The following is a 19932-nucleotide window of genomic DNA, read 5'->3' on the forward strand; positions in this document are numbered from 1 at the left end:
AGTGCACATATCGTGGTGTTAGCATGAACACTGGATTTTCTCATCCATAAACTGAGATGGCACTTATTGATTTGTGCTATTTATTTCAACATGTGAAAGAAACCAGAATTACACGTTACAAGTCCTCAATTTTTTTTTATTGTTAATCACATAGAAGGGAGCAAAAATGTATCAGAGAAATACAGCATTAATAAAATAGACTGGTTATGCAAGCTTCAGAAGTATGAGTGAGGCTTACATCTGTTCCTTGGGTTTTATCTTTTTAAACAGTACGTGGAAAATTCTAGTAGCTCGATAGAATTTTATATTGTGCAATAAAATGATAGATGTGTTTAGTCCCGTGTGCCATCTCCAGCTGCAAGCCGTGTAATGTAGGCTTTGAGAACTTTCTGAGCTGTATGATTCTGAGACTCGTGATACATCTCGGTACAAAACCAGGCCTCACCATCCAACCTTCAGAATTTATAAGGCTGTTTAATTATGCTGAACTATGTAACATATGACTTGGCGTTGCATACACAGTCCTTCCCTAAATAGTTTTTCTTAGAACTGTGTCATTACTAATGTTTTGACTGCAATTATTCTAAGACAGAAAAGGAGCAGTGTTAGGCTGCATCATTTTTCTCTCTGGAGCAGCTTGCAGTCCAGATTTGAGGGACAGCTTTTCCAGAGTTTTCCTTAAAACTGAGGCCATTTGTCATTCTCACAGCCCCTGTGTTTTTCTGGGAGCAGTCCATTCTCTCTCATCTTCTTCTATGAAATGGTATTTTTTTGTGGAAGTGCAAGTTAATTTCTGTAGTGCAAGATGCAGAGCAGTTAAGCTATCTTCAATTTAAGAAAGGAAAAAAAAACATACTAAATTTGAAAGTTAATTCTACAAAATTTTTGAAAAAATATATTTCTATAATATTACTCTATAATATCACTACTTTTAAGTACATTTTAGAGCCAAACTTTAGTATATGTTTTAAATATAATAGATTTAATAAGGCATTCTCTGCTTTAGCAGGATACTTTTTACCTCCTCTGCCAACTGCTTCACGTTTCACCAGAGCAGTGGGTTTGCTTTCAGTGATCCCCTTTTCTTCTCCCCAGATGAAATACAGGCTGGTGTTTCATTGAAACACACTGTAAACAAATATTCCCCACTGCAAAGGCTTTCCGTTTTGTAACACTGGACTAAGAGAGCTCCCCAGCACATGTAAATACCTTCAGACATTTTTTTTTTGTTAGTAAATGAACCAGACTCAGTGGTTTAATTGTAATCTCAATGTAAAATCTGTAGGTAATGCAAAAATTTATGATACTGAGGTAACTCTCTCTCTCAGCAGTTTTATAGAACAACTGTTTAAACTCATCTTATTAAATATATACTTACCAATGCTAGATGTACATGCACATAGATTCTGAATTAGTTGCCTGGGAGCTAGCTTCATACGGTCCCAGTGACCTGCACGTCATCAGGTTTTGGTTTCTTTTATTATTTCTGTCCATGATGTTAGATAGTTTTACAAATGATGATCCTTATATTTTCCTGTAGTGTTTGGAAAATTTAAGTCACTTCATCTTTGTTTGTCCTGCAAGAGCTGTGTGTTTAAAATAACAGCTGAAACATATGCTGCCATTTTTTGGTGAATTTTACAGAATATTTAAAGGAGCAATGCATTTGGAGCATAGTATCTAAGATAAACAGAATTATTCATTTCCACTGTAACAACAAACCGTAGTCAGAAATTTGATTTTGCTTTCATGATTCAGTCTGAAACAACGGTGTGCTGAAAAAGAAACTCAAGGGTAACAAATCTTAAATTCAGCTGTTAGTGGAAACCTAGGAAACCACTGTTTTTCTTGATGGGAATTTGGCCTGAAAGGTTGTAGAGGTTGGATTTTAGACTTGGTTCTGGGTTGGTTTTTTTTTCCTCTCCATTTTGCTATTCTGTTTTGTTTCATTTTCCCCATACTGTAAACTCACATCCTTTGTAGGCTTGAGGGCTTGCTATCATAGTGAAAGTCTATAGAAACGATTAAGCAAAACTCAGAAGCAAAGAGGCATTTCTCTGCTGTGGTTCTTCATCAGCCAGCTGGATCCCGTTCAGTGGCTGCATGTTCCAGGCACAAGTGTCCCTGCAGCAGAGGCCTGGCAGGGTGGCTCCTACCTCCTGTGCCCCTTTCAGTGCAGGAGAGCACTCAGGAGCTTGCCCAGCTCTTGCAGTAATTTGGTTCTGTGAAGGGCCTGGTGAGAAGCGATGTAGCACTCTCAGGTACACTTTGTGTACAGCCCTGGTTTGGGTTTGGCATGCTCATTTTGGGTCAGCAATGTTTTCCTAGTTCTCACCTGGCTTCGTACCACCAGCTTCTGCAATTCAGGTAGTATAGCTGGAGCTGCAGCTGCTTTCCTGCAGTGGGAAATAAGAGCTTTGATATTAATTCTTGCTTTTGCTATTTAGTCTTGAAACAAGGTGTCTTCGTTTTTCAGACTCATAACTGGCTTCCCTTTCTGCTAAAGGGAAGCATCTACCCAGATTGATTTCTCCTGATCTGAGTGAATCTCACAAACATCTTTTGTCCCTTCTCCTTGAAGAATCCCCGTTCAGTGAAGGGCTTTTAAATTAAAACTAGTGATGTTTTTAAATTTTAACTCATCCAAGATCTCTGAAGAAGAGAGACACTCTTCCTCTGAAAACCTGTGATGGTGCTTCAGAATTGTCATTCAAAACAGGATTTTTTAACATAGTTTTCAGAATGCAGTTAAAGAGATATCAGTGAGATAAGATTTTCACCAAGCTGGTTCAATAAGAGTCACAGTTCACTTTAACTTTTAGTCTTCCTAACTGAGATTGCATCACTTCAGAGGATTCATTAAGTTTTGATCTGATTTTTATCATCAGCATATGAAAGTCAGTAGATGCCATTCAGAGAAAAGAAATGCTTGAGCTGAAAAGAACTGGTAAACTGAACTTTCAATTTGAAGGGCAGCATTTAAAAAAAACCAACCTTTTTGACCAACTTCATCCATTTTAGTTCTTCATACAGGAAGTAGAACTATCCAGGACATGAATCCCAGCATGAATCTACCAAGGTAGCTGTAATGTGTTTCAGATGCACATTGTTTAGGGAAGAAAATGCTATTATTTTTATGCAATTGACACAAATATTTGTTGTTGGATCTTATATATGATTTGAAAATAGTTTATGAGAAGGTAGATCATAATGGTTCTCATTTAATTGCTGTTGTGAAAAAAAGGAACAGGAAATTGAGAAGGAAACCTGGCTACGGGTGTGCCCTCAATAAAAGGCAGAAGAGAAAAAACTAATATTGTATATTATAACGTATGGAATTTGACCTCACTTAGATAATTTGGTTTTTGCTTACACTACAAATTCTTGCTTAGAAGTTTTATACAGTTTATTATGTAGACACTGATTCAGGTATGTATCTTTTTTTCTTTATGCTTTAATTTTATTTCAACCATACTTTTAAGAGTTTGAGTGGCAGAAAGTGATTTTTTATAGCATAGATTGTTTAGTAAATGAACAGCTGACAGCAAGCATAGTGGCAGCCTGGAATAATCTGAGTTGTAGGTGTTCCGGCTGGAAGATGCTCATTGTGCTGAATGAAGGTCTCATGTAGGAACTTTGAGTTTATTTTGTATTCTGACAGTAGGGAATTAAATAAATACCCAAGACACATATGCTTCAGATGTTGTATATGCATCCCTTGAAGAAGAAGTTTTACATAGTCTGAAAGGAAATTTAGTGCATAGATGCTGGCATTAGTCAAAGTTGGCGGCTTCTTCATTCTGTAGATGTGAAAATTTGATGTCTTCCAGAACAGAACACCTTCTGGTACGTACTGCCCAAATGAAAGCTCTGTAATGTAGAAACAACTCCAAATGACAGTCATAATTTTTTAGGATGGAGAGAAAGCACTTGGTCATTTATTGCATGTCAGTGTTTGGCCCCTTTATGGACTTCTAAAGCCCAAATATTCAGGAGATCTCGCTGGATTTTTTGAGTACCATGTATGTGGTATGAAATTTCACTGCTGGAGAAAGGCAGAGAACTTTGCCTGATGAAAACTTAATGTCAGTATTTCTGTTAACTTGCAGGAGTTCAGCTATCTGCTGCTAGCTGGGAAAGGTGATGAATTCAGCACTAACTGAGATGATACTGATACATTATTTTACCAGTATGGAAGATTAATCAGGAGATCGTTCTACTCAAATAACATTCTTATAGTTATAATACCACTGACAGTGTAAAAGTCTTAATAAACTGACTTTAACCATTACATCAGCAGAAATTTATGCACATCCCTTGATAAAGTTAGTGTTTATTAAAATGGTTGAGATCCTTGAAAAGCAATCATTGGGAATGAGTGATGCCAGGGAAAAGCTCTGTTCTTCTGCAGAGGCACTTCAAACCATGTTACTAATTCATTTGTATTGTGCAATTGCAAACTGTGCATCTTCCATGGTAGCAAGTTAGTATACTGAGTAAATGTGTGCAACTTCTAAGCAAGAATGAGTAGTGTAGGTAGTGTAATACAGGAGATGTTACTTTAAAAATGCAACATTGCCAATATTTAGCTGATTTGGTGGTCTATCGTGGGTGATGTTAAGACTGTGGATAGCCTTCATACTTGAAATCCTGTGTGGTTTTTTTTCATACATAAAATATGTATATTTTCTTTTAGAAAGATGTGAGTGAAAGCAGAGCCAGGCACCTTACTTCCTTAAGATAATGATACAGAATTCAGTGGTTACTAAAATGTTTTTCTCTATTTGAGTTGCTTGCTTCATACTTCTTTCTAATATCTTTTGAGTGGTAATTATTATAAAATATGGTGCGTGCATGAAAATGGCCATTTTCTTGGCTTTTATTCTTAAGATTCCACGATGGTCAAGGATTTAAAATAATCTTTCCAAATCTCTACAAATGTGTGCTGTTTCATTTGACAGAACTAATTCAATCTCTGCCTGTGTGTTTAGAGTGCTGGGGATACAATACTAAACACACGTGTTTTTATTTATTCGGTTTAATTTTAATAATAGCAAATAACCTTGTATTCATACCATGAGCAGGATATTGACATTTCATTTTGGCAGCACATAAGGTCTAGTAACATGCTTGGGGTTTTTTTTTTTGCCACACCTCGGACGTAAGAAAGATCTTTCTGGACTCGTGCTATCAAAATGGATCACTCCTTTACGTTGATACACTGACATATTTTACCAAAAAATGATGTTTTTCAGTTAAACTGGAAATAACAAAGTTAAACATCCACTGTAACTCCTGTGTGAGACTGCTGTTTGCATATAGCACGCAGTGTTCTGATATCCTCTCATGTGAGAGAGTAACTGGTCCTGACACAGCTGTTTCCAAGTGAGGTTCGATGCCCCGTATTATGTCAGAGATCAGATTAGATTTTTACAATTGTCCCTTCTACACATACAGAGTTGTGCATTCTTTATGAGTAGCTCTGATCTGGACTACAGGAATGCCAGACTAAAATTCCATTTGAAAGCATAAAAGCTGCCTTATAATTACACATGAGCCAACATGGGCACAGTTGTAGGGTGTGTGTTAAGACTGAGCTGATGGAACTCCAGCAGCAAGGTGCAGAGATGTAGAATGTGCATCATGTTGGGTAGTGCACCACTGGGAAGCAGGGAGAAGAAGGGAAAGCTGCCTTTCCCTTTGCTTTTCTTTTCCCTAGTGAAGCAGGCTCTACCAGCACATCCTTAATGTACAAAGTCAGATTCAAGTACTTCTGCAGAAGAGTAAAGTGCTGCTAATCAATGATAAGATGCTTTCAAACTGGAACTACTTGTTGTAAAAGCATCTCTGTGTGAAGATGGGAGTAGTGCCTGCCAGTGGGATGTGGTTGTCTCTTCTATCTGTATATCCACGTGGCTTATTTTACTTTCCTGTCCAAGACAGGTATGTGTTCCTCTGGTTATCTGAGAGAGAATAAGGGAAATTTAAAATTTCAAAGGCCAAAAGGGACAACAGTGTCAGGTTTCTGACTTCCTTTGGCACTTCTTGCAGAGCGTAGATTAAAGGTTGCCTACTCAAAAGTCACCTGATCTTATTTCATTGCCTGGAAATGCTAGCATGCACACAGCTTTACGCAGAAAACCGTTTCCACATTTAATTATCTGTTATAGTAAGAAATTGCTTTTAATCTAACATAAATGCAGTTCTACCTTTCATTGAGATGGGCTCCTCTGTGTTAGTAGTTATTGGATGTTTTTCACAGTTGTATTGCTGCCTGTTGTTACAGCAAGGTATGCTTTTTCCATCTCCTTCCACTGCACAAGTTTTAGTATTCACTTCACTATTTGGCAAAAAGAAGTAGTGCCAATTTGGAAAAGTTTATGAAAACTATTCATTTTTAAATAATCCACTAAGTGGAGCGCTAAGAAGCACAGTGTGGCATACCTTCACTGTGGCTATCTAGTACAAAATTGATGCGTAGTGTACCAAGTTTCCAGCTGTGCTACTGACGTGCCTTATTACTTTATCCCCTATTTTGCTGATGGAAACAAAATGCTAGATGTTAAATAGAATTTAGAGAGTTTTTTGAAGGCTAGAACATTTATTAAGGCTGCCCCAAATATATAGTTAAACTTCTGCATTGGGAAATGGTTGCGCTGTTGCATACTTAGGGTCTGTGCTCCAGGCAGAGGCTTGCACAGCATCTCTGGGGGGTGGGGTGGCCGGCACAGGCTGCCTGGTGCCCTGGGAGCAATCCTGGAGGAGCAGCTGCAGCTGTAAGTGATGTTTGGTACAGGTCAGGGTTGAGTCAGGAGGATTACACTTTGGACTTAAGGGAAAGAAGGGCCTGACTTCTTCCTCCATGATCCACTCGTAAATCCAGAACTAAATGTGTAAGAAACTAAAAACCAGTTCAGTTGCTCAGCCTAGGACCTGAACTCAGTGGCACTGGACTGAATGAAGGAAGATAAGGAGAGGTGGCAGGAGGCTGCAGGCTCTGTCTTACATGCAGGGAGCAGCTCTTGGAGTGGGGTTGTGCTAGAGGGCTGTATTCCTTACAGTAAGCCTTAGCTTAGATTCAAGGTTGTGGAATATTTAGGATAATGGGATATATTCACCAAAAGAAAAAAAGTACGGTATACTCAATGGACTGACATTATTGTCAATTTATGTAGAAATAAAAATTCATAAAAGATGAATCTCTAGTTGAACCATATGTTTTAGCATTGAACCAAATGATCATTTAGTAATGATGAAAAGGCAATTTTAAAGGAGGCGTTTGAGGGTACAGTCAGAGATCATAAGCAATTAAGTCTGAGTTAGGTCCTGGCTTTGTGGAAATTGATGGCACAACTGGAAAAGCTTTCTTGTTACTTTCACAAAGTACAGTGCTGTATTGATTACGGTGTGCTTCATTGTCACGTTCTGGATCTGTGTGTCATTTGAGATATCTGCACCTGCTTTTAGATTTGACACATCTTCAGATATGTTTGCAGCATGTTTTGTAATACCAGCTGTAGGCTACAGATTCCATATCAGCTAATTTTTTCTTATCTGTCCCTGACTCATCTACTGTGATGTACCATTGGCAACCTGAAGGAGCAGGGTCCGAATGTTGAAGCCATGTCTGTTTGTTTCCATTATTCTTTTCTGTAAAAAAAAGGATTTAAGGGAAAGAAAAAAAAAAAAAAAAAAGGAATATTTTAGTGGAATATTAAAGATGTTTGTAATGGGATTCTTTTTGAGAAGCTTTTTTAGAAAAAACATGTAGGCAGTCCTTGAGCATTAGAAGAGCCAGCATTTTATCTAACCTTGACCCACCTCGAACACAAGACTGCAGTAGTTTCAGATAGAGGTGTTGAACTCTAAAGCCCTATGCTTTTTACCTTTGTCACTTCATCACTCTTTATTAAAGAATGTTGTGATTAGCTGTCTACCTGATCAGTCCTGGGCCAGTCCTTTTCAGGAATCAGACTGCTTCTTCATCTGCGTTTCAGCAGTTCATGAATACAGCTCCAAAAATGGCTTTAGAGATTTTGAAAGCAAACCTCCTTCTCCTGCATGTCTGTTAATTTACTCTGTTAATGTACTTCAGTCCATACTGGTGCCAAAACCCCTCTGATACCCCAGGAGATCCATTCTTATTGCTTTACCATTCGGATGTTTCCCTAGCATGATGGTGGGTTTAGCATGTGATGGTGGGACACCAACAGCTAGTGCTTCACAGATAGTCACCTGCATGGCATGGGTTCTGAATGCTTAACACTCCCAGATTGTGCCAGGGCTATTGACAAGTTGCTTGCTTATTAGTGTTTCCACTTGCACTGAACTGGGAGGCAGGAGGAAGGTCACACCTGGGCTGCAGCCCTCTGAGCAATCCATCCCCAGAGTGAGCAGCACTTTGTAAGCTTTGCACCACACACGTAGTACTAAAGCAAGGTAATTACTAGTGTTAGAAGAAATGGACTTACCAAGTTAGAAGCAAATGGACTTGAGCTGATTGTGTGCAGTTCGAGGAATTGTGCCCGTGCAAGGAGAGGTGTGGCTGGCAGAACAGAAGGAGCATAGAGAAACCAGACTACTACATAGGCACTTCTGAAATCTCTTACCTTAACATTATGTTCTTGTTCCTGGCATAACTTCTGTTGTGCTTTTTCATTTTGCCAACTATTTAAGCTTAACGTGTTTCTTTTGAAATAAAATCAATATTCTCGAAAGCTATGTGGTAACTGTTAGGATACACCTTTATAGCTCTATCTCTTCTTGTGCAAAACAGTAGAACACTTAGCATCACTGTTTAAACCAAAAGACAGCAATAGTAAATCAGATGCCTATTCTTTTTTTTTTCTATCTCCTGAGGAACAGAAACTGTGCTCAGAGTTCTGAAGTATCCCTGGCACTTTCTTATGAAATCCAAGAATATAATAACTACAAAATGAAACAAACAAGGAGTTTCAGATAATGTACGAGTAGAACATTAGAAAACACAATCCTCTGCCAAACAGCACAGAGCATATGAGGTTGCACACGTGAAAACTAGCTGCCCTACCCTCACTGCAGTCTCACAGCTCTCCTTATGCTTTGACAAAAAGCTGTTCCCTGCCACATCTGAAGCCTGTCCGTGTCTCTGTACAGCACTGTCACCATTTTCTGTCATATGTTCATGCCATTTTCTTTCTTTCTGTCATAATTTTCTGTGGTCAGTATTTCAAACCAGCGTTCTCTGGTTAGATTTTTGTTTGGGAGTGGTGTGAGGGACTCTGGAGCATTTGATCTCAGCTGTAATTTTGAGCAGCACCTTATTTTGTTCTGTCCTAATGCTTCAACTTCACTCCAAAGCTGCTGGTGGCTGGAAGCAGCCTTCTGCTTTCCAAAGATTGAGCTACATGTAAAGGTTCAGGCCTGAGCAGTGGTCTGGGAGCATGGGAGAGCAGAGAGAAGTAAAAGATTTGGAAATCTTCTGTACCTCCCAGAAGGATCGTAGAATCATTAAGGTTGAAATAAACTTCTAAGATCATCAAGTCCAACCACCAACTCATCACCATCATGCTCATGTCCCTAAGAAGCAGCAGATAGCGAACCCTGCTGTCCTGTTTCCCCCCAAAAAGGACTGTTATGCTTTGCCGTGTTGCAACCCTTAGGTTTCTGTGCCATATAGGGGACGTGAAAGAGAGGGGATGCTTCTCCTCTACAAAGTCCAGTTATGTTTTTTGGTGATTTGAGAGAGAGAACGAGAAAAATGTTTTGGTTTATGTTGGAAAGAGAAAATGAGCCTTTCTCTGGGGTGCTGCAAATCAAACAATAGTACAGGAAATATTTATGGTCCCCTTGTAGATCTTGCCCAGTTACAGAGAAAATACCAACTTTAAATCAGCTGTCCCAGGAAATCAGCACTGGTTTTAAATGTGTGCAAATTGGAAGCTATCTCTTCCAGAACTTCTTGTGCTAATGCCAGCTGAAAAGAAAGAAAACATCAAAATGATAGGTTTCAAAGTTGACAGTTGTGCTTAAGCACTATGTCTGTAAATCACTGAATAGCTTTGCCTTTGATATAGTAGCTACTGTATGTAAAAGTACATACAGTGCCTTTGCAATAAGACAAAGCATCTGAAATCCTGAATTGCTTGCAAAACTTGAAGGGTTGCCATTACTAAAATACAACCTGATGCAATGTACTGCCATGCAGCTTAACCTGAGATGATTCCATGAATGTCAAACAACTTAATGCTAAAGATATTCAAAATTCATGCAAAACTTGATGTCAGTGTGTGTGACCTCAACTCCATCGTAGAATAATGTATTAAACTATTTTCCTATAGTTCCAAAAAGCTTCATCACGAAGTGAGTTTTAAAAAGAAGCTACTCTATAGCCTTCACTAATAATAAAAATAAAGTTTTAAAATTCTACCTTTTCACTGCACCTTAGCATACCAAACCTCATGTGTCTTGAACTGTCCTTTCAGTGTGACACTCCCTGCCTATGTCTATAGGCATTTGGAGCAGAAAAAATCTTTGCTATGAAGGTGTGCTGAGACTACCTGTCACTGTGATTCTTCACACCCAATTGCATACGTGGCAGACTCCATGCTGTCTGTCTATTGCTGATGGCACAAAAATTTGGAAGAAGACAGTAAAATAAGCATGGGTTCCTTCTCATGGGCTTTATGTGTTTTCTACTCGTAAATGACATCTGGAAAGCACACTACAGAAACTTTCTACCAAAGACACTGGCAAAATTTGTGCAGAGATGCTTTATGCCCTGTAGGTAGGAAATTTGAAGACTCAGAGGTTCAGTAGAGAATTGTTTGGAAGACCGGTGTGAAACCTGACAACGTTGAGGACTTGCTCTTTAATGCTTGCACATAAAGATAGTGCTTCCACCTTTGAGACCTGTTTAGCTGCCTAGGCTGCCATTCATTTGCAGCAAATTTAGAGTTTACTGTGGGATTTTGTATTCGGACTAAGCCAACAAATAAAAATGACAGAGCAGAAATGGTAGTTTGCTCTATAGTGTCAGGTGAGCTCAGCCACAAAACAGCTTAGTTGTGTCGTGGGGGAAAGATGCTGATGAAAATATTGTGGTACGTGTGTAGAACAATAATAGTTCCTGATGATTGCGTGAGTATTAGGATTCTTTATGGCTGTTATGCAGTGAATTCATGTTTTCTTCATGCAAGGCTGAAGGAATAAACCAAAAGTCTATTTAAAGAAAAAGACTGTTTTAAACTGCTTGTTTTTATCTGCTGCCTGAAATACTTGGACGTGCCAAAGTACAGACCGTATTTACCATAGCACACTTAGTTGGTCTGAGCTGCAGCAGTCGCAGACACCTCATTTAAATGTTCTCATTTACTACAGGTTTGTATATGGTTGCAATAAATTCTCACCTTGAGTGCACTGACACTGCTTTGTAGCTAAGCCCTCCTGCGCTCAGTGGGGATCTAGCTGCATGAGTAGGTGTTTGGTTTTGGTAGAGGCATGAGGACACGTTTGTGGCCAAATCATTCAGAAAACTCTGGTAGATGCTACTTGGAACCCTACTTAAAAGTGACCAGTTTGGTGATTTCACTCAGTAACTGCTAACTATTACCTAATTGCAGCATTCTGACTTTTTTGGTAATGTTTGTACTCTGTACTGTGGCTTGGTTGTGCACGTCATGTTCTGATGACACTTCTGGATGCTGATTATGATAGTGCTTGTGTTGGTACTCTGAAAGCACGTCAGGCTTGCTTTCTGCATCTCTGCCTAAACTCATGTATGAGGTCCATCACTTTTCTAGCACTGAAACTTCTCGATAAGGCACATCACCCCAAGTATACAAGAACAGAATTCTCAAAGAGATGTAGCTACTGGAATCAAGGAGAGAGCTGTATGCTGTTATTTATACCTGCTAATTCAGGGTGTCAAAGAACGTATTGACATATTCTTTATGTAAGTCGTTTTGAGGCTACTAGGAAGTTTGGATGCTGTGCAGCAGAAAACGTTTCGGTTATAGGGGAAGTTGGGTTGTAATTTTGTTGGTATTCAAGCCAGCAGTTCTTCTGGATAAAGCTGTGTTCGTTCCTGCCCACTGTTCCCACATCTGCACTGCTTCCTTCCGTTCCGCTGCCGTTTGTACAGCCACGCGGTGGGCCAGGCTGGGAGCGCACAGCCGCAAGGGGGAAGCTGCGCCAATGGGATCCGGTTTGAAGACATGGCTGTTACAGGGGGTGTCTGTGTGGGTTTCCTTGCTTTTTCCCTGAACTGCTTTTCACTCAGACCAACTCTGTAACCCGCTTCCATAACCTGGTGCCACCACGATCCATGCCACCCCAGTGTGTGTAGCCACAGGGTGCCTTGGACTGCTTGCAGGACCGTGCTGTTCTACCACTGTCTGCTGTCAGGGCACTGAGAACCATTTCCCAAAATCTGGAAAGTATGCTCTTACAGCTGTCAACTTTAAAGAAAGTTTATGTGATGGTGAAGGTGGTCTTTAGGCCTGGACTCACTGTTAGTGTCTCAGCGCTTGGTTTGAGCAGAAATCTTTTTTATCTGCTAAGAGATCTGATTGTCCCATCAATTTCAATCCTGCCTAATTCAGTAGGAATTAAAAGTGCTTCTACTTGAAAGGCTGTCTCAGGGCTCTCTGGGAACAATGTCTGTCATGTGCAAGCTCCCTTTAGCTCCCTCCTACCAGTGGCCATACTTCTGAATTAGGGAATTCTGCAAGTACAGAAGAGCAAACAAAGCTTCAGGGGTTAGAAACTACCTTCATTATGCCTACATCCAGATAGTGTCAAGGCATGCTAAGAAGGAGGAATCTGGGAGGTTTATATAGTGGTTTCTGTGAAGAAGGAAAAAAACTTCATTAAATTAGACCATTTGACATTGTGTAATTTGCTGTTCTTAGATCCATGCAAAATTGTAAGGCTATACTGCTATTACACTTAGATTATTTAATTACTAAATTAAGATAACTTGGAAAGCAATTAGAAGTGTTTAACTTCTTGTTAATGACCGGAGGCCTTAGACAATTCAAGCCTTTCCCATCATATGTTAGAAGTTTCTTTGGATTGAAAGGGTTTAGGGTTTCAGTGTTAGAGAAAAATTTACATATAATCTTGTAATAACAAAGCAAACTTTTCTATTGACTGCTGCTGTAATTTGTATTCTTGGTTCCTTTTTTTCTGTGTGCTCTGTTGATGTGAAAAGTTGGTTAACATGAAGCTTAGTACAGTTCATTTGTTAGCTGCTGTAATGCATGGAACACTCGTCTTGGTCTGTGTTTGACAGCATTAATACAGCCAGTCATTGAAGGACTGCTGGATGGAAAACTTTGAGGCAAGAAACCTAATGCACCGTATGTTTTGAATTTATATTGTACAGTTATATCTCTGATTTTCTTTTTATGGATTTTATTTCTCGTTGCAATAGTTTTCTGTTCTTTAATCCTTCAGTGTGTTCGTGTGTTTCATTTTAGAAGTGTGGGTTTTTACCTGCTCCTATCGTTGATTTACCAGTCTTGACAATTTTAAGTGCTTACTTTTACTGTCCCCTCTTTTTCTTGTCTAATAATACTTATGGAGCAGACTTGGGATAAAAAAAAAGGTGCATCTAAGTTTGCAGGAGGGGGTTGTTGTTTTCATGGGGGCATTGCTAAGGCGATCATTTCTACTATTCTTTTCATCTCCTTACCCCCAGAAGCTACTCAGTTGCCTCAGCCAGGGGATAGCAAAGCTGTTATTCTCTGTGATACAGTTTTCTGAAATTTTATTTTTTTATTACAATGCTTTTTCCCCTCTTTTTTTTTTTTTTAATTTACTGCATGAATAGCTGGCACTTCACTATATACTGTATACTGTATACTAGCGCCTTTAACTTCTAGCTTGGGATCCCTCTTCATTCTTTCTCGTTGGTGAATTGCTCAGAGCAAAAACAACACAAGATTTTATGAAATAAAAGTGATTGCTCCTGTTTTACGTAATAAAAATTGAAAAATGAACCAATAAAGCAGCTTACATGCCTTTGTCTACTCATTTTTCTTGAGCCTACATAAATCTGTAATAGAAAGCTTTGCATTAAACAGGAACTGGACAACGCAAAGCTTTTTATTTGTAGTTATCTGCAAATTGAAAAGAGGTAAACCCTTTCTGTTGCCAAAGTTTTGAGTGCAAAGTGATCGGTGGTCTTGCAATTACTGTTTTTGTGTGATTAGCACTGTGTTGCAAAGGTTCTTATTGAGTCCCCAGTAGCTTTATGCCAAGTTTTGTTAAGGATTGTGGATGTTAAGTATGTGCCCTGGGTATCTTTTTTGGGATATCGAACTAAGTATGAAAAGCTCATTAACTTAGAGCCATGATGTGATGCTTATGATCAGCTCTTCCAGGAGCAGCTTTCTCACTGACCTTAGGCTGGTTCTGTGCACTGTGCTTGTAGGTTACCATGAAGTCACTTTACTGTGGATAATAAATTTTTAATTGTTGCTGTATTCGTCCAATTGGAATTAAGTTTTCGTCTTGTAGTTTTTCTTGGATTTGAATTTTATATACGTAGATATACAACGTATTGATGCTCCTGTATTTCAGTTGCTGCTGAAAATGTAGTTTCAGAAAAATTCAACATAGTCAAATCCTATAGCAGAGGTAATTCGTTTTAAGATCACAGCAGTGACCAGAACAGTACTTGATGCATGTATCAGCAATAGCCGAAGGTCACCATAAAGCTTGCAGATTAGCAAATTCATTATAACATCGTATAAGCTAAATATATGTATTTACATATACAAGTTATTTATATAAAATTAAAGAAGTCCGTATTAGCTAGATTCCTGGGGCCATTTCCTCATCCCTGGCCCTTTGGCAGATAAAGGGCTTCAGAAAACTCTTGCAATAAAGAAGTGAGTTGATTAGCCTTTTCACAGGATGGGTGATTTCTTCCCCATTGCCACTTGGTACATTTGTCATTTAAAAAGCTTCATAATATGTACAAAGTCTGTTTGGCCTTAATGTTCCTCGCAGCAAGTGATGATTCTCATAATCAGAGGGCTGTTTGATGACTTCACACCATGGATTTTGGACATACCTTAGAAACAAACTGAATCATGTCAGAGCTTTCTGTAAAATCATTCTAAGCTAACTTTTTAGTGAATTTTGATATCTCTGAATAAATAAAGTGGAAATCTTTTAAGTGATCAAACAGATTCAAATAGTAGGGCATTTTATTATAAATACAGACTCAGTAGTGATCCAATGCGAATTATATTAAACTCAGTGGGAAATTGTCTATTAACCTTAACAGAAATAGAATTAAAATTCCAGAAACAGAAACTGAGTTCTGATTTAGGAGTCCAGTGCCAGGGGATTATTAAAATACCATCCTGCTACTTTATGAATGAATTGGACAATTAGTAGCACTAATTAGTAGCAATGTCAGTTTGAAAGAGCTACGTGGAGGAAGCAAAAGGATGACTGTTGCTTGATGGTAAAGGCGGAGGCCTTCAGGAGGCAGCATGTTACATGGCAGGTGGTGCAGTGGCTTCCCTATGTAAATTGCTTTGGAGCATCCATGGGCACTGCAGTTGGTGGTGCTGAAAGTGAGTCACTGAAGTTCCTTAAAGTACTTCTTCTGTAAAAAGCTTCACAATAAAGGATGGTGAAGCAACACTTTCTTATTTATTTAAACGTTAGCTTTCCTATGAGTTTTCAGTTATCACGTACATAAGCAGAAACAATGAGCCAAGTATTAGTACGTGGTGTTCACATGCTGTGTCTGTGATTCCTTCTTACGTGAACTTCAGGTATAGAAGCTAATATTTCAAGCTTAGGAGAAAACTTCTCTATGCCTCCAGCACTGGTTGCAGAGTTGATAGCAGCAGAGAATTCCTGGGAATTCTCAGGGTCAGTGCTGGAAAGCAGGCTGGGGTTCCCCCAGTGCCGGCTGCAGCGGTGCGGAGAGCTGCTCATTACAGAGCGAGGGCTGACAGTCATCAGAGATCATCAGCTGCAGGGAATTGTGCCACAACTTTTTAAATGAGAGCTAATGCAGTTTAGGAAAGAGTATTTCATTGTGAACGATACCATATCATATCTAAAAGAAGACACTTTGTTATGTAATGATAAATTTCTTCTTTCCTAATAAGTTCAAGGCTTTGGGTAAGAGGTGCATCTTAAAGTCCAGCTATACTTCTCACCTGTTGCTTACTCTGTTGCTGTGCTTATTCACCTGTTTGTTCACTGTAAGGGTCAGCAGGAAAGCTAGGCAGGAGGAAGGGCTCTTCTAGCTGACTTCAGGATAACTTCTGTGTCCTGTGCCTTATCTATGTTGAGCATCACTAAACAAGGGATATTAAGGTAAATATGAGGCATTTAATGCATTTGTAATTTCCCTTTTGCAATTTGTAGATATGCTTTAGGATTCTTTCTGCAGTTCTTACACCTTACGAAGCACAAGAGAGGTTGAAAAGTTGTCATCCAGTTCTACTGACCATGCTATGAAATTCTCATTATTAGTTTCTAATGTCAAGAAATGATGCAGTAGACAAACTGAGACACGTACAACTTCCTTCTTTTCACGTGTGGGGAAGGAGGGAAAGCACATACACACTGACAGTGGAAAACACCATTACTATCAAAAGCAACAATTTATTATCTTTTTTAATTTTATTTACAATATATATGTATATAACTTTGCAAGTTCTCTCATGAATCATTCTGTCAGCAGATGACGTTTGAGTTTGCAGTTGGTTTGGTGTGGAGATCTGTGGTGAGAAGAGGGTTGTGTTTCTTCTATTGTGGCTAATTAATTAAGCCTTCACTTTGAGATACTTCTGCTTTTATAGTAAGGCTTCACATTAGTCATGCAGATCAAGAAAAAGATGGATGAACATTCCTCATTAGGATGACTGTGGCATTGTAGCAAGAGCTGGCTGCTACCCATCTTCTGAAATGTCACTGTATTTCAGGAGAGACCATCCCAGAAAACCCCGTTATTTGTTAGTTTGCCATAGTAATGGCTGTGGAAAGCTTTTCGTATTTTCTTTCTTTCTTAAATTTAACATCTAGTCAAAGACAAAAAGTGGAGGAAAGGCAAATTGGTATTACACAGTACTAGAATTTGGATCTCATCTCAGTTCTCATCAGTTTCACGGCTATCTCTGTATTAAATTAAAGATCAGTGAAGGAGAAAAGTAGATTACATTTCCATTGTGAGTTGGGAAGTAGAAATGTGGTTACAACAGGTACACAAAGTAGCTAATGGGAATAAATCACAAGTTTTTAAAACGCTCCTGCAGATAAATGAAAATATTTTTTAAATATATCACTTAATTCTCAGATGCTTTCAGAAACCCAAAATAAATTGGAATGCATGATTATTTGAGAGGACTTACAGTTTTCGTGTCTTTCAAGCCCAAAGCTCGGGTGTTAACTTCATCAAAATACCGAGAGGAAGGAAGCAGAAAACATATTACAGTTTAATGTACAAAACACGGGCAAATGCTTGCCATAGCAACCAGCAGTTAGGTGAGATGAGTGCTGTGGCACATGGGCCTGCGCTCTGCTTACCTCTTTATTACCCAAGGTTGTACATAGGAGTGATTTTCTTTATGGTCGGAAACTGATCTATTTGTCAATTTGATTGTTTTCGTTCCGTTTTGAAATTGCTGGGTGAAGGCTGTATGTATGCTGTTTCTGAATAGTAGCGTGCACCTTTCCTGTCAAAACCAAGGCTTTTTATAAATAAAAGCATTTTCGTTTTTGTAAGATATATTATTAGTAGTTGTCACTTTCTTTATGAAGGTATGAGATTTGTAGGATTTATAGGATGGAGATTTGATAAATTGATGTCTCTGATTTTTCTCTGCTTTCAAATTAAAAATCTGTTTCTTCTTTTTTCCTGTAACCGGTGACAAAAAAAAAGGCAGTATCCCTTCTTACATCTTCTCTGTTCAAAGCTACATCCACTCCAATGACACCACTGCCAAACCTGTGAAAAATGTTAGTATGTTAGCCTTGCAGCTATGTATCACATACATAAAACAAATATGTTGGCATGTTAGCCTTATAGCTACGCATCACAGAAGTAAAACAAATGTGTTAGTATGTTAGCCTTAGTGCTGTGGCTAATTTTTAAATCGGCTGCTCTAAGGGATCTACCTTTTGTTGTTGTGTTCCTTTGAGCTCTAATGCAATTCACGCGGTGTGTTGTGGTGGGGGGCACTTTACATGCATTTCTGATGCTACGTTAGGATAGGCAGCTTCTGCCAGTACAGAAGAGTAGCACACTTGTAAAAGGCCATGTGTTCGAGCAAAGGTTCTCTCAGAAGGTCAGATATTTATTTCTCTTTTTGTTAGGCCATCTGTTATGTTTTAACTTGGCTTTAACCAGATACCATGCCTGGGAAATATTAGGTAATATATAGGAATTCTAGTCAGTAAAAGAAAAACAAGGTTACACATTTCCAACACCTTTATGATGATTTTTATCAGGCACTCAGAATGGGTTTTTAGACGTACCTACTCATCAGTATCACAGCATTTATATTCTAAATTTAATTCTAAAATGTTTTGAATGTGTAGGCAGATAAACATTGCTTTTATTTAAACAATTAAATTAAACACTGAAGTCCTCCTATGAAAACCAGGGAAGAAGACGTTTCCAATAGAGTGGCGTTTGAAAGTAAGGAGATGGGGAAGGAACCCTGAAGAGCTCTGAGCGGACGCAGGCCCTGCCCTGCCCTTCCCCGCCGCACCGCTCCAGCACCCGCGTGCCTCCAGCCACAGAGATTAGGGCACCGATGTAGGTTAAGACTAATCCGACAGAAATACACAAATCGGCTCCCTTATCTGATTCTCTGGAGCCACGTTAGCAGGCGGAGGAGAGGAAGCAGCTTGGGGCTGCAGTGTGCTCCACAGCCTTCCAGAAAACAGAGGTGAGGAAGCACGCTGCCTCTTCCCAGCTCACAGGCTTTCTGCCGGGGCGCTAGCGGAGCCCTGCTGTAAGCCTGGTCTTCTGGGATGATGGAGGTTCCAGGTCTATCTTGGGGAAACCTGAAGGTCCTGTGGCCCCTGGTGTTTGTCCAGTTGTAATCACATGCACGGAGATTTTCAGCCGCTGTCGATGTTGCGTAAGAACAGAATGAAGTACGAGGCCCTGGCTTGACTGAGCTTGTGGTTGAACCTTCCCACCAATATCCCATTATGCAATGGCAGCAGAGGGGGACTGGGACCAGATGGCGTCTGACATGGACGTATGTATGGAGCAAAGGAGTGCCATTGAATTGCTCTGTGTGGAAACATGGCACCCATTGACATTCACTGATGCTTGTGAACATTTATGGAGACCAAGCAGTGGGTGTGAGCACAGTGAGGGGGGCTGCTGCATTTCAGCAGTGGTGACAGCAACAGTGGGTCACCTCCACTGGTGCAGATTTTTGCAAGAACAACACACAGGCTCTTGTTCATTGCTGGCAAGAATACATGGCTAAGAGTGGTGACTATGAGAATTTGCTCTATCTAACAGCATTATTGTGCTCTTTGTATCTGTTGTCATTTCCATGGAAATAAATAGGAAGCATTATTTTCAATGTAATTATGTATGTATATAATTAAGTTGCAAATGACAAACTCTGCACGTCTTTTTTACATTTTCAGTTCTTTGAAGGTTTATGGTAATTACAGAATATCTCAAGGTTGAAGGCCCATGAGAGTTCTTCTCAAGAACACTTAATATAAAAGTCCCCTTATCCATTCTGCAGTCTTATTTCTCTGTCTTTAAATTCTGTGCAAATATGAAGCAAGAGGATATAGCCAGAGTCCATTCTACCGTTGGACTCAGGGTATTCTTCTGATTTTCTGTTTATGGTCATCAAAGATAGAGGTCCTTCTAGAGGGCAGTTAAGAATGCAGGTGTATTTGGGACCAGATTACGTTCATTTATTTTACATCACACTTTGA

General features: G+C 39.3%; 1 protein-coding gene across 14 annotated transcripts in view; it reads left to right on the forward strand.

Annotated features, from left to right (window-relative positions):
• The window catches only part of MBD5 (methyl-CpG binding domain protein 5), a 127311-nt gene that overhangs the window by 49105 nt on the left and 58274 nt on the right, over nucleotides 1-19932 (forward strand). The window lies entirely within an intron of this gene.

Source organism: Gallus gallus, chromosome 7 (assembly GCF_016699485.2).
Source record: "Gallus gallus isolate bGalGal1 chromosome 7, bGalGal1.mat.broiler.GRCg7b, whole genome shotgun sequence".
In the NCBI taxonomy this organism is placed as follows: domain Eukaryota; kingdom Metazoa; phylum Chordata; class Aves; order Galliformes; family Phasianidae; genus Gallus; species Gallus gallus.